This window comes from Garra rufa, chromosome 14, assembly GCF_049309525.1.
Source record: "Garra rufa chromosome 14, GarRuf1.0, whole genome shotgun sequence".
Lineage (NCBI taxonomy): Eukaryota > Metazoa > Chordata > Actinopteri > Cypriniformes > Cyprinidae > Garra > Garra rufa.
In genome coordinates, this window is record NC_133374.1 from 35,742,159 (window position 1) to 35,756,250 (window position 14,092).

At 44.1% G+C, this 14,092-nt stretch overlaps 1 protein-coding gene across 1 annotated transcript in view; it reads left to right on the top strand.

The window, feature by feature from the left end:
• Positions 1 to 13,564, top strand: part of arrb1 (arrestin, beta 1) — a 65,982-nt gene extending 52,418 nt beyond the window's left edge. Inside the window, exon 18 of the mRNA XM_073817478.1 lies at positions 13,205 to 13,564. The gene's annotated coding sequence lies outside the window, so the exon portion shown is untranslated. The remainder of the gene's footprint in view (positions 1 to 13,204) is intronic.
• The last annotated feature ends 528 nt before the right edge of the window (positions 13,565 to 14,092 follow it).

Genomic DNA, 14,092 nt, shown 5'->3' on the forward strand with positions numbered 1-14,092 from the left:
AGCCAGTCCTTTGTTCACTATCCAGCTCATCCCCCCACCATCAAGATAGACTTTCCTTATTCAGACATGCAGTCCCACATACAGTTATATAGAAATGTACACGTATCAATGTGTTACCTTTTCTTATATTGTTGTTTCTGTTATGTATGTCGGCCTCAAACATTAATCCGCAATAGGTGAATTATTGTGCATGCTAAGACTCACGTTTAGAATCACTCAGTCAACCGAGAAGATTCATAGATCATGTTTGGTGTCTATGAGCAGCATTTATTATTCCCTAAATGTTAATGTTTGTGGCATCCTAATAACTCCTTGCTTTATATGTATTATTGAACTTTTGAAAGTTTTGTGGCCAAACAACCAATCAGCTTCCACATGCGAAACAACATTTTGAGAGACAAAGACTTTCAATCTTCCCTCCAAAACTCAGATCAACCGGATTGGTCAAGGTCCAACTGTGGGCGTGAACGACCTACAGGTTTATAAACCTTCCCTCATCTCTCTCACTCCTCTTGCTCTTGCCTTCGGGACACAAAGACACGTCACCCGCACCTCCCCCCAGATCCATGGGGGGGGGGGGGGGTCTCACCTAGCGGAGGAGATGATGAGGCCTGCGATACTCTCAAGGAACTGGAAAGGACTTTCTGAACCGAACACAAACGGAACAATGCACAACAACAACAAGCTTGCAAGTATCCGTCCTTTCTACAAACGTAGATAGCTGCGTTTAAGGCGTTTTATAAAAGAAACGATTTCAGGATGTTCAGAACCGTTTCATTCCTGTCCCTTTGCAAACTCACTTTCTGTCTCTCTCTCTCTCTTACTCTCTCTCTCTCTCTCTCTCTCTCTCTCTCTCTCTCTCTCTCTCTCTCTCTCTCTCTCTCTCTTACTCTCTCTCTCTCTCACGCGTTCTCTGTCTATTTGTGTTTTATGTACGTTTGTCTATGTGCGATCGTTTGTAAGTAGAATAGTTTAATAAACAACCATATATTCACATATAATGATTCTCGGTGCTGAATGCTTACATTACAGAGTCACTTAAACTGTTTCGATCTCATATTGCTACCTTAAGCCCTATTCTGTTCAATTGTTTTAACTCCGTTCTGGTTAGTAAAAACGCGTTGCCGTGACGACGGGCCAACGTCAGAGTAATGGGTATCGCTGAATAATTTGCTGGACAAAGAAACCAGTCGATATCATTATTACTGTTACTGATCAGAAACTGGAAATTGCGTATATTTAATGACGATTATTATACACGATTTCCTGTGAGTTAAACTACTTTCCCTGACTGAAATGTATGTTTTAAATAACTCATTTCATCCTTTTCATTGGTCGTAAGACCTGGTGGAGTTTGCAGTGTATATGTGATGAGAGAAACAGTCTCATGCATATACACACATATATTGATCATCTTAAATTCTTTGAGCTAACCAAAATTCTCTACATTAATTGGCGTTAGAATGCGGGGCAGTTTTAAACTATGTGATGTGAGCGGCTCAGGAATAGTTTGTGTGTCTGCATGCTTGTTTATTCAAACTCGGCTCGCGACTCGCGTCTCTTTTGTTTGTGTGTGTGTGTGTTAGAACGGTGTGGCCAAGCCCACCTTTAACACCTTCACAGATGTTTGAGCCTCTCGCACAGAGAAACTAAACCGCTGTTGAAGATGTAACTTAACTGCAGTTTATATATTGACCCTATAAAACGAAGCAATCTTTTATAGCGCGTCTTAAAGCCACCCTAAATTGAGCGAAGAAAACCTCTATTTTTGCGTGAAGAAGCTGATTGAGCGATGTTCCTCTTTCACCTTACAAAGGCCATATCTTTATATTTTGAGTGTAGATAGATTAGCCATTGATGTGCACTCCAATGCTAATCAGCTATCTTGCTCCTTTGGGTTAAAACCTCAGCTTAGCTAACTGATTAGGTTGACCCCGTTTGCTCGTCGAATAGATTTAATATAGTAAACAACTTCGCGTTATTACTGTACAAATCTTGATCGAGTGTTATTTATTTGTTTTGTGCAAAGCACACACAAGTCTTGTGTCAGCAGGCTGACTCAAGATCAAGGTGCACGCATCGTAACTAAGCAACCTTTTAATAGTGTAAGCATCCTATTAAGTTAAAGTTTGCAAACACATGTAGCCTACCTGTGTTCAGTAAAACGGACACAAGAAATATACACCCGCGATAACGCGTCGGCCATGGTAACTGCGCTTAGATGCGCGTTCAAATCCACACAAGGTGGAATCTGAAATCCCGCATAAAAGGTATTTCCTTCTATTAAAAGATAGAAGTCTGTCTAAAACCTCTTCCAATACCTATGCCTGATTTCATATTATTTATTTATTTTTTTTTATTTTATTTTATTTTTTTTCTTTGAGCAACAACGCTTATAGATAGTCCCAGTCAGTCTCTCCCTTCTCTTTTCCTTTTGATGTTACATTATTAATTATTGTTATTTAAACCATAATGATAATTAACATAATGTATGTTTTTTTTTTTTCTTGTGTGTGTGATTTAATTTTAATTATTTCACCGCCTTAGATCCAACTCTCCCTTTAGCAATTATAATTGTATTTGCTCATTTTAAATTTTTGATTAAACAGTCTTGATTTAAATTTAAACTTTGACCAAATCGATCAAGTTGCACTCTCACTACCCCGGGTAATTCGGCCCATCCCAGGGGGGCCTTTCTCTCTTTTGCTCTCTCAGCTCTGCCATTTCCCAGGTGTGACGACTCCATAGCGCCCCCACCCGGTGGGCCCCGTCACTGACCTCAGGGCTGGCAGTCAGCTCACTTTCTCTCTTTTGCTTTAACCCTTTATACCTCTCTTTCTGATGGATTTTGTTTTTATTTTTCTCCCTATTAGAGACTGAACCTGTCTGAACATCAGTGAAATCTTTTGGTAACTACACCGATGAACTGAATAGCTCTAAAGTTAATCGCTCATCATTAAGTTTACTCATAGTTTCCTGTGTTTACCCACACAAACTATCTGACCCCTTCTTTACAGCTAGGATAATAAGCGTTTAGTTTGCGTCACCATCTGATGACATCAGTTAAGGCGCAACACATAGCAACATTTTAGCTCATTAGTTCTGTACGGACTTGCATTGGCTCGTTGTGCTTTGTCTCTCCCTCTCTATTTGTGTCAACATGTCACCATCCAGTCTCGCCATCCAGTCCAGACAAGGCAAAGAGGCCATCCTGCCCTGGGTCTAGTGACTACAGCCCCTGAGCGGAGAACAGCCGGACGACCGCGCACACAGGCGAATGGATCACGATCCAGTCAAGAGCTACGGCTGCAGAGAACCAATCAACTCATCTACAGCCCGGACCATCAGTGACCACGCCCTCAACAAGATCGTCTGACTAAAGCCGCAGCGGAGAAAGCTTCACCCACGACGGAACCAGGACAGCGCGCAGAACCGCCTAGACCATCTGGATGTTCAGAGATAGCGGATGAAGAGGACAAGGACCTACACGAGGAGAGAGGAGAAAAGCTTCAAGACACGCCTGCAACACCCCCACAGACTGAGCGCAGAGAGCAGTACAGGAGAACACTCCTAAACAGCGGAAGCTCTCTTTACAATGAACCCAGCACACCTTAAAGAACTCAAGTTCTTGCAGATAACAATATGAACAAACAGGAGAGCTCAACACAAAATCTCTCCCGGGCCTAACAGCCCACCGTTCACACCTCACACGCCAGCAAGCTGGCCGGGAATCTGACAGCTGTCACCACAAAACGCTGTCTTCCTGAACACTGCAGTAGGCTACAACACACGCCTGTCTGCAAAACATTGACTTTTAAGCAAGAACATTTGCCCAGTGTGACCACGAGACAGATCTGCTTAGCTCCACCTCCAGCTAACAGGACCCCAGCCATTTGTACCAGCAGTCAAAACTGTCAAAACTGAATACAGCAGCTAAGAACACGACTGCTACGACCAGCATCTGAGCCTACGTGAGACAACGCGACAGGCACCAAGGGAAGATGGCATCAACGCCAGAAAATCTTTCCCCTCAGATATCCACATCACACTGTGAGTCACCACCCAAATGCTACAGCCTTCTTCCGTACAGCGATTGCTCGATTCAGCGGACTCTACAGACCGCCGGAAAACAGCCAAGCACCAGAAGGCAATAAAGATTAGCAAAGTGATTGTCCAGCTGCCCCATGCCAAGGGGGGACGTCTGACTGACCAAGGTGAACAAACATACAGTGGTGTATGGGAGCTGAACACGCAGCGACATCACTGTGTGGGAGTGATCTGAGATCAGTGCAGGCCAACACTGAGGACACCTGTGCTCTGAACTTAACCTGGAATAGACAATGCAAAACCTGCTACTTCCTGTTTCTCACAGCCCTACGATACTCCCTCAACTGCGAGAAAGCCTTGCTAGATAAGATTACTCCCAGATGTTTACACTCTGGCGAACGAACTACCTGCATTCACCAAAAGGGGTCACTGTTCGGCTCAAAACACAGTGTGGCTAAAACCGTAACGGTGCACACACATTCAATGGAATACGTGAAGCAGTGCCCACTCTAGAAGCCACACCCCCTTTTTCTGAAAAGTCATCTTTTGCAGTGTACATACCGTAAGGTATTTCAAAGACTTTAAACAATTCCGTCATGAAGAGCCCTAAGAGAAAATGGCCACTCCGAAGTGGACCTCACCACGCACCTGACACTAACCGCCAGTGCCAAAGCTGCTCTCCAAATATGACGATGATGTAGAACTAATGTCATGTACAAGGCTCTCAGCAGAGCCCAGCACCCAGATGACAACAGCTGCGCTGCACAAACCATCCAGCGATGTGCCAATCGCACCAGAAGACAGAGGGAATCACAGAGACCTGCCACCAACGTGTGATGTTTATAACTATCAATGCCTGCAGACCAAGGGTCCCACGCACACAAACCCATGTGCTTATAGACCAAAGAGCGAGGCAAGACACGCCCAGAGCAGGTACCTAGTGGAAAACGACAAGCCTGTCCCACTGCAACACCTTAAGCCGGGCCACCTGACATCACAGCACGAGTGACGGCAATCGGATCAACCCTTGTGTCGCAGCAACTCACAAGAACTCCCTCTTAAAATTGCTAACCTGCATAGATCCAAAGTAGACTAAGCTCAGTTTCAAACAACAACACTCAGTTTGAAAGAGCCGAGCATCAACACCTGCTTCAGACAAGCATTGCCATCACAATAGGAACATTACATGCTATTCGTGGAAAAACAGTGAAAGGCCCAGTAAAAAACTGAGGGATTTTGTGGCACCATAAGGTTTTCAACAACAAAAAACCCACCCACCCAACCCAAGCATCGCTTCTAAGCCACAAGCAAACCCCTCACGCTGCTACGCCGCCTGCATCACACCCATGCACACTGGCTCCACCTACAAAATAGCTCTGCTAAAGCAGCCTCTGCCAATGCTGACACTCAACCTTGCACTGTCCGACCACACTAAGGCACTAAGCCGAAAACAACTCAGTGATGTCACACACATGCCGCATCTAGATGACACATCCTCACATTTGTTCCTGATAACCAAACACCGCCACAGCTCCCAGCTTTCCAGGAACAAAGGGGGGTCATTGCTGATGTATGCCCAAGATGCACCGTGCAGAATACACCAGAGTACCAAAGCCACTACCAACGCAAAAGTGGCGCACTGCCCAGCATGCAGCGACAGAGGACATCAGAATATGCTAAGTTTGACTCCAGCTCGAACCAGTGGATTTCAAACGACACAGCCTCTCTATGATGCAAAGCAGACAGGTCGGACCTCAAAATGTGGATGTAACCTACACAAAGGTCAACGAGAAACATCTATAAACGTTTCCCACCAGATGGCACCAGAAACGACACCCGTGTCAACTAAGAGACCACCCGTGTCACCACCTACATTGCTCACCAGTACTTCAGTGAAACATGCCTGAGTGCGACACCTGCATCCAAAGAGCGCAGGAAGCCAAAAGCATGCCGCAGCCAGCGAGATTCACAATAGGAACTGTGAACCAGCGTGTCTCGGACATCCAGCCCTGCCACTCACCAGGACCAACTGGAGACTCAGCAGAGTACAGAGAACGGCATCCTTCAGCCTAAAGCAGCCAATGGCCTGCAATGGCAGAGAAAGGAACAGCAGGACTGCGACAAATGGACAACTCACATCCAGCCTGGACAACCAGGAGCTGAGCAGCATCATCTTCTCCTTGGCCCACACCCTCAAGGGCCTCAGACAGGAGGTAAATGAACTGAACCTGCAATTCTCCGAGTACCAAAATTAACCGACACCCACAAGGACAGCTGGACACGCCTGCTTTTCCAGAACAGAGTTTCTGATGCTAACAAGGAGCTCCTTGAATGAAACTCCACTGAGAAGTACTGAAAGATAAACTTCTGACTCCTTGCCCAACGCAACACCGCATTAGACTTCCTAAAAGGAAAAAGCATCCCATAAGACCAGCCGACACCTCAGGAGCAGCCAGACAATGTTGAGTGGAGCAACGGGCCCACAGGCCCAACAGCAAAACCCCTACCAACACCACTCAGACCCGCTCAAGTCAGTGTCGACACCCCCAACATCAGACGCCTGATGACATTTGAGCAAAACAGCGGGATAACAGACACCTGCTGCCCTCCTGCACCCTAACCGGGTCCGTCTGAAACTTTCTTTACACTACAAAATCTTTACGACAATTCTCTGCGAACCCTGGAACTACCTGCCCTCTCAAAAGTGAGAGTCCAACCAGCGATTCCAGACTGCAGGGACCACAGATACTAGATAACAACCACCTGACACAGACCAACCTGGGTCAGGATGACAAGTGACAGTGCCTCGACACCTGTTGCACAAAGCTCGAGGACCCATACCTTGCCACTGTCTACATTATCACACCTGATAACGTCGACCACGGCACCACAGCCACTCCTTGAAGCACCAACCTCCAGAGAGCCACCTCTCTCTTCCAGCCATGAGTGCCGGGTGCATGCCTGATTGTTCCGCACCTTTGACGTCGCTCGCTGTTGTCTGTTGGACGGACAACAACGTTCGAAAGAGGGGATATGTAGTGCCTGGAGCCAATCAGACATGAAATAACTAGTCATATTCCTTAAATGACTTCTCCCCCATGATTAACACCTATGTGCTATGAGCCAGTCCTTTGTTCACTATCCAGCTCATCCCCCCACCATCAAGATAGACTTTCCTTATTCAGACATGCAGTCCCACATACAGTTATATAGAAATGTACACGTATCAATGTGTTACCTTTTCTTATATTGTTGTTTCTGTTATGTATGTCGGCCTCAAACATTAATCCGCAATAGGTGAATTATTGTGCATGCTAAGACTCACGTTTAGAATCACTCAGTCAACCGAGAAGATTCATAGATCATGTTTGGTGTCTATGAGCAGCATTTATTATTCCCTAAATGTTAATGTTTGTGGCATCCTAATAACTCCTTGCTTTATATGTATTATTGAACTTTTGAAAGTTTTGTGGCCAAACAACCAATCAGCTTCCACATGCGAAACAACATTTTGAGAGACAAAGACTTTCAATCTTCCCTCCAAAACTCAGATCAACCGGATTGGTCAAGGTCCAACTGTGGGCGTGAATGACCTACAGGTTTATAAACCTTCCCTCATCTCTCTCACTCCTCTTGCTCTTGCCTTCGGGACACAAAGACACGTCACCCGCACCTCCCCCCAGATCCATGGGGGGGGGGGGGGGGTCTCACCTAGCGGAGGAGATGATGAGGCCTGCGATACTCTCAAGGAACTGGAAAGGACTTTCTGAACCGAACACAAACGGAACAATGCACAACAACAACAAGCTTGCAAGTATCCGTCCTTTCTACAAACGTAGATAGCTGCGTTTAAGGCGTTTTATAAAAGAAACGATTTCAGGATGTTCAGAACCGTTTCATTCCTGTCCCTTTGCAAACTCACTTTCTGTCTCTCTCTCTCTCTTACACTCTCTCTCTCTCTCTCTCTCTCTCTCTCTCTTACTCTCTCTCTCTCACGCGTTCTCTGTCTATTTGTGTTTTATGTACGTTTGTCTATGTGCGATCATTTGTAAGTAGAATAGTTTAATAAACAACCATATATTCACATATAATGATTCTCGGTGCTGAATGCTTACATTACAGAGTCACTTAAACTGTTTCGATCTCATATTGCTACCTTAAGCCCTATTCTGTTCAATTGTTTTAACTCCGTTCTGGTTAGTAAAAACGCGTTGCCGTGACGACGGGCCAACGTCAGAGTAATGGGTATCGCTGAATAATTTGCTGGACAAAGAAACCAGTCGATATCGTTATTACTGTTACTGATCAGAAACTGGAAATTGCGTATATTTAATGACGATTATTATACACGATTTCCTGTGAGTTAAACTACTTTCCCTGACTGAAATGTATGTTTTAAATAACTCATTTCATCCTTTTCATTGGTCGTAAGACCTGGTGGAGTTTGCAGTGTATATGTGATGAGAGAAACAGTCTCATGCATATACACACATATATTGATCATCTTAAATTCTTTGAGCTAACCAAAATTCTCTACATGCTTGTTTTTGCAGATCCTTTATAATGACCTGTTCTGCGTTTTGCTGTTCACTCACTGTGGTAAGTTTGTTGGACTTAATTTGCTTAGCTCAACGTACTAAGCGGGCCACTGCCTTTATGGCTCTGGACCATGATGAGAATTTGATCAGACGGTCTGCAATACTGAGAGGTTCTGATGATGGTAACACCGAAGTTTGTAAGGTTTGAGCTTGTCTGATCTCTGGATCTCCAATTGTCAGATCTGCCGTTACATTTTCAAACATGCATATTTCTCTTTCCCATAGGAAAGCGGGACCTGAGAACCAGTCAGATTCAAGCAGCTCACTCACTGTTCTCCCTCGAGAAGCTCCGTCTGCTGGATTCTTGTCTGTAGGCACATAATGCCATTGTTGAGGAGTGGTGCTATTGCGAATCTTCTGAACTCTGTTCGCAACGAACGTATGAAAGCGTCTCGAGTCATTGTTGATGTAGCTCAACACCACTTTGGAATCGGTCCAAAAGTACTCTTTAGTGAAAGCAAAACTCATCTCTTCTCTGAGTATGTCACTAATAGCAACTGAGACAACTGCTGCAGTTAATTCAAGCCTTGGAATTGTAGTTAACTTTGTAGGAGCGACACGAGCCTTTGCCATCACTAAAGAACAATGAGTTTCGCCTTTCTGATTTTTGACTCTCAGGTAAGAGCACTGTCCATACCCGCTGGTACTTGCATCAGAGAAATGATGCAATTCTCTCTCTATGACTTCTCCAAAATTGATTGGCACATAACATCTGGCTATGCGTATCCTTTCCAAATTAGAAAAATCACGTTGCCAACTCTCCCACCGTGGCTTCAGCGTATCTGGCAGATGCTCATCCCAGTCAACACCTTGGCGACACATTTCCTGCAAAATCTTCTTTCCAGTAAGAACGTAAGGTGCTAAGAAACCAAGAGGATCGAAGACGGAGGCAACAGTCGCTAATATGCCTCTACGTGTTCCTGGCTGATTCATTAGAGTGTTGTTGAACCTGAAACTATCCTCTTCCACACTCCACTGGATTCCAAGCGCTCGTTCTACTTGTGTGTCTGAGAAAGTAAAATCCTTTGTCTTTGTCTCTGTTGCTCGTTCTGATGAGGGTATACTCTGTAGAACGGTCTGGCTGTTTGAGATAAATTTGTGAAGACGAAGACCCCCTTTTGCGCATATCTCTCTTGCCTCTTGTGCCATTCGAACGGCCCTTTCCTCAGTATCAGCACTTGTGACGCCGTCATCCACATAAAAGTCTCTTGCTACAAACTGAGATCCGACTGGAAGCAACAGTTCATTTTCTTTGGCTAAATACTTCAACGCGTAGTTTGCACAACCAGGTGAAGATACAGCCCCAAAAAGATGGACCTTTAATCGATAGTCTTGAGGTTGCGTGCTGACATCTCCATCCTTCCACCATAAAAATCGTAAGTAGTCACGATCCTGTTCTGGTATGTGAAATTGATGAAACATTTTCTCTATATCGCAAATGAAGGCTATTGCGTGTTGTCTGAACCGTAGGAGGACTCCTATGAGGTTGTTTATCAGAACCGGCCCTGGAAGAAGGTGATCATTTAAGCTGGTGCCACCACACCTTGCTGAGCAATCAAATACGACCCGCAGCTTATCAGGTTTCTTTGGGTTGTATATTCCGTGATGGGGAATGTACCATCGTTCACCTGAGGTTCCCTTTTCAAGCACTTGTTCGACATCACCCCTCTCGATGATTTCATTTATGTATGTTGTGTAGTCTGCCTTGTACCTTTCCTCTTTGCTGAATTTCCTTCGAAGATGATCAAGCCTCTTCTCAGCGAGTTTTCTATTGTCCGGTAGATGTGGTCGCTGTCTAAAAGGTAAGGGCATCTCATAATGTCCCTGCTCGTTTTTCTTTATGCTTCCCCTGAGTTTGTCTAAAAACAAGAGATCTTCCTGAGAAACTACTTTGTGATCTTTGACATCCTTGAAATCCGACTCCAGAGCGCCAAGCACGTCCATGGGTGTTACTGGAGGAAGTTCCTTTACTATCACTTTGTGACACAGTCCGACATCTCCTCTTTTCATACTTGGCACTGCACTGCCTACAACACTCCATCCCAGATCAGTGCAAATGGCGTAGGGCTCACTGTCCTTGCCTGTTAATACTTGTCTGGGAGTTAATGCTCTGGGACAGTTGTACCCAATTAAAAGTCCAATTTCACATGATAGGAGGGGAGGCACCTTTTCAGCTATAGCTCTCAAATGAGGCCAACTCCTTGCTGTGTTATGAGTGGGTATATGTTCACGATTTCCTGGAATGCAGTCCTTCGTATATGCAGGAGGGAGATCGATGTGAACGCATGAGTTGTAGCCTCTTACCCTCAGCCCAGAGACCCTTTCACTCTGCACAATGATGTTCTCTCCAAGCATGGTGGTAAGTTTCAGTTTCACAGGTATGGAATCAACTTGAAGCTTATAGCTTGTTTCCTTATCAATGAATGTGCTGTCACTTTGTGTGTCCAATAGTGCATACATGAGCTGTTCTTTATCAGGATCAGTGGCCACTGACACCCACACAGGAACAATCATAGAGGTAATACATGACTGGTCTCCTCTAGTGACGTTAAGTGCTGTAGCTGCCATGGATTCCTCGGGAGCGTTGGATAGTTTCTTTATCAACGATAGATGGCCTTCTCGTTCCATACTTGCCTTATAGTTCTCATCGTGGAGACAGGTAGGGTGTCTTCCCTTACATGTGTCACAGATCTGACGGTGACGGCATTCTTTGGCGTTGTGACCTGGTTTAAGACATCCGTAACATAAGTTGTTTTCCTTTACATATGTCCGTTTATCAGTTAGAGACTGCTCTCTGAAGTGTAAGCATTTGGGCAATTGATGATCATCCCTTTTGCACCACATACACCGAGGTTTTGCTTTACCATTACTGGATGAACTATTGTTGTTTGAGGCAGTTTGAATGCTAAAAACATTAGTCTTGGTTCCTTTGAACTCCCTGGCTTCCCTTCTTTCCTTAAATGAGTAGGAGGAGTGGAGTGCATGGAGAGAGGTGACTGGATTACATGCTATCTCTGCTTCTACAGATACAAAGTCAGCAAATTCTTTGAAAGTGGGAAAGTCTTCACCATTTATAAGAGCTACTGTGACTTTGCGATTCCAACTAGTAGCCAGCCATTCAGGAACTTTAAGCATCAGCTTTTGGTTTTCCTCACAGTCATTCAAGACCTCTAGACCTTTCACATGAGGCATTGCTTGTGAGCAGGCGTTCAGGAAATCTGAAAAAGCTCTAAGTCCTTCTGCATCCTTGGCTTGTATTTTCGGCCATTTTGACAGCTTGTCTCGAAAGGCTCGTTGGATCACAAAAGGCTGACCGTATCGCCGATTGAGTTTGTTCCACCCATCTCTATACGCTTCCTCGTCATTTCTGTAAAAAGTACCTTCAAGGCATTTTTGAGCTGATCCACTGACGTATTCCTTCAAATAATAAAGCTTATCAGATGAGGAAATGTTCTTTTTGTCTATAAGAGACTGAAATGAAGCTCTCCATTCAATGTAATGAATTGGATCACCACTAAAAACTGAAGGAGTTGGAATTGGGAGTCTGTTGGCTGCAATGCTCTCTTGAATTGCATGAGCCAGAACGGAAAGGTCAGTAGGGGGAGCCAAACTATCATTTGAAGTAGACGGTCTGTCATTTGGTTGTATGATCTGAGGCACATTCTCCTGTTTGATCTCTCTCTCGTAAACTTCAAGTTTAGCTCGAGCAGATTCCATCTCTTTCTCAACCTGTAAGCGTTGTAAATTGGCACACTGTATTTCCATCTCTCTTTTATACTGCTCTTCCATTAGTCTAATTTTTTCCTTCTGTTTTATTTCCTCTAGCATTGTTCTGTATTGTACTTCTTTTGCAGCAAGCTCTGCTGCCACTTCTGCTCTTTTTGCCACTATACTCGATTCAGAATTATGACTGGCATGTGAACGAGAAGCAGTTCCATATACTGAGTAAGCATATTCATGGGTTAACAGCTGGTGAAGATGGAGCTTTGCATCCTCTTCATCGAACTCTCCAATCATTGATAAACGCTCTAAAACTATTTTCAGAATGTCCCTTGTGACAGCCTCGCAAGCATCAACCTTCCGTCTGAGTTCAGTGGATGGTGGGACACGCTCTCTGATTTCATGATAAAGTTTCAGTATTTCTTTCATTCCATTTTCAACCTCATCTGCCATGTTAGCTAACTCAGATTCAGAGATGTCCTCCTTTAACGTTTCTCTGGCTTTCCTAATTTTAATTTTCCACTGTTCATATAAGCTGAGCAGACGTTTCTCCTTCTTATTTATTTCTTCCGTTTGATATGCTTGCATTTTCGGAGTAAGCTTAGACTGACGTTCTGTGCGACGTGGGAAAGCTAATTCGCCCTCTTCAGCCATTTTATGTTGAGCTTCAGATACATGTCTTTCGTTACTCCCACCTTGTTCCTTTAAATCGTCCATTTTAGCTTAATCCGTCTCCGTTGACCATCGCGCCGCCGCGGCTGCTATTCCTGTCGTTCCGTCCGTGATTTGCAGCTCGTTCAGCAGGTGCAGGTAAAGCACGGACGGAACGACAGGAATAGCAGTTTAGTTTTGCCACTAAATGCAGCTAAATATGGCTAAAGTAAACATTAAGGCTCACCATCCCAGACAGGGAGGGGCAGGGCGAGCAGAACTCATTTGCATTTAAAGGACCATGCAATAAAATGAGTTGAGTTTTAGCAGAGCTGATTGTGACAAGGTAAAAGGGTGTTTTTAACACTACTATTGAGAATTTTAATCAAAGTATATTTTAGACTTTTCATCATGATCCTAAAGAATCATATAACTTGTAGAAAATGGGTATCCGATGACCCCTTTAAAATACAAATCAATTTTTTTAAGTTTTTCTGGATTTTTTTGTTGTTGTTATTGTTGTTGTTATTCTGTCTCTCACTGTTCAAATAAACCTACCATTAAAATTATAGACTGATCTTTTTTTCTTTTTTTATCAGTGCGCAAAATGTACAAAATCAGCAGGGGATCAAATAATTATTAGAAATTATTTTTATAGAGTCGACCACTGCCGTGTGGCTTCAGGCTAGGTAAGGGCGGTACAGTCAGCCTATTAGAGGCAGCCAGGTGAAAAAGTTGGCTCAAATGCAGGTATCCAACCCCTGCAATCCACTATGATTAAACACCAGTGCTTAATGTGGCATTTTAAAGTGGGTGGTCGGGATGGCTTTGGGTATAATCCTTGTACAGTTGCAGTAATGCACTCAAAAGAACACCAAAGTCAAGCATCCACACAGCAGTATGGTTGTAAACATACAGGCATCAAGCATGTATTGTGGCAATTAACCCTTTATCAGTCACACTAAGAAATAAATATGCAAAAAAATATTTTTTGATAAAATGGTGTTCCTTGGTCCACATTTAGCAACTTTTCAGTGTTTTTTTTTTTTAATGACCCAATCAGGAAGCAGATACAC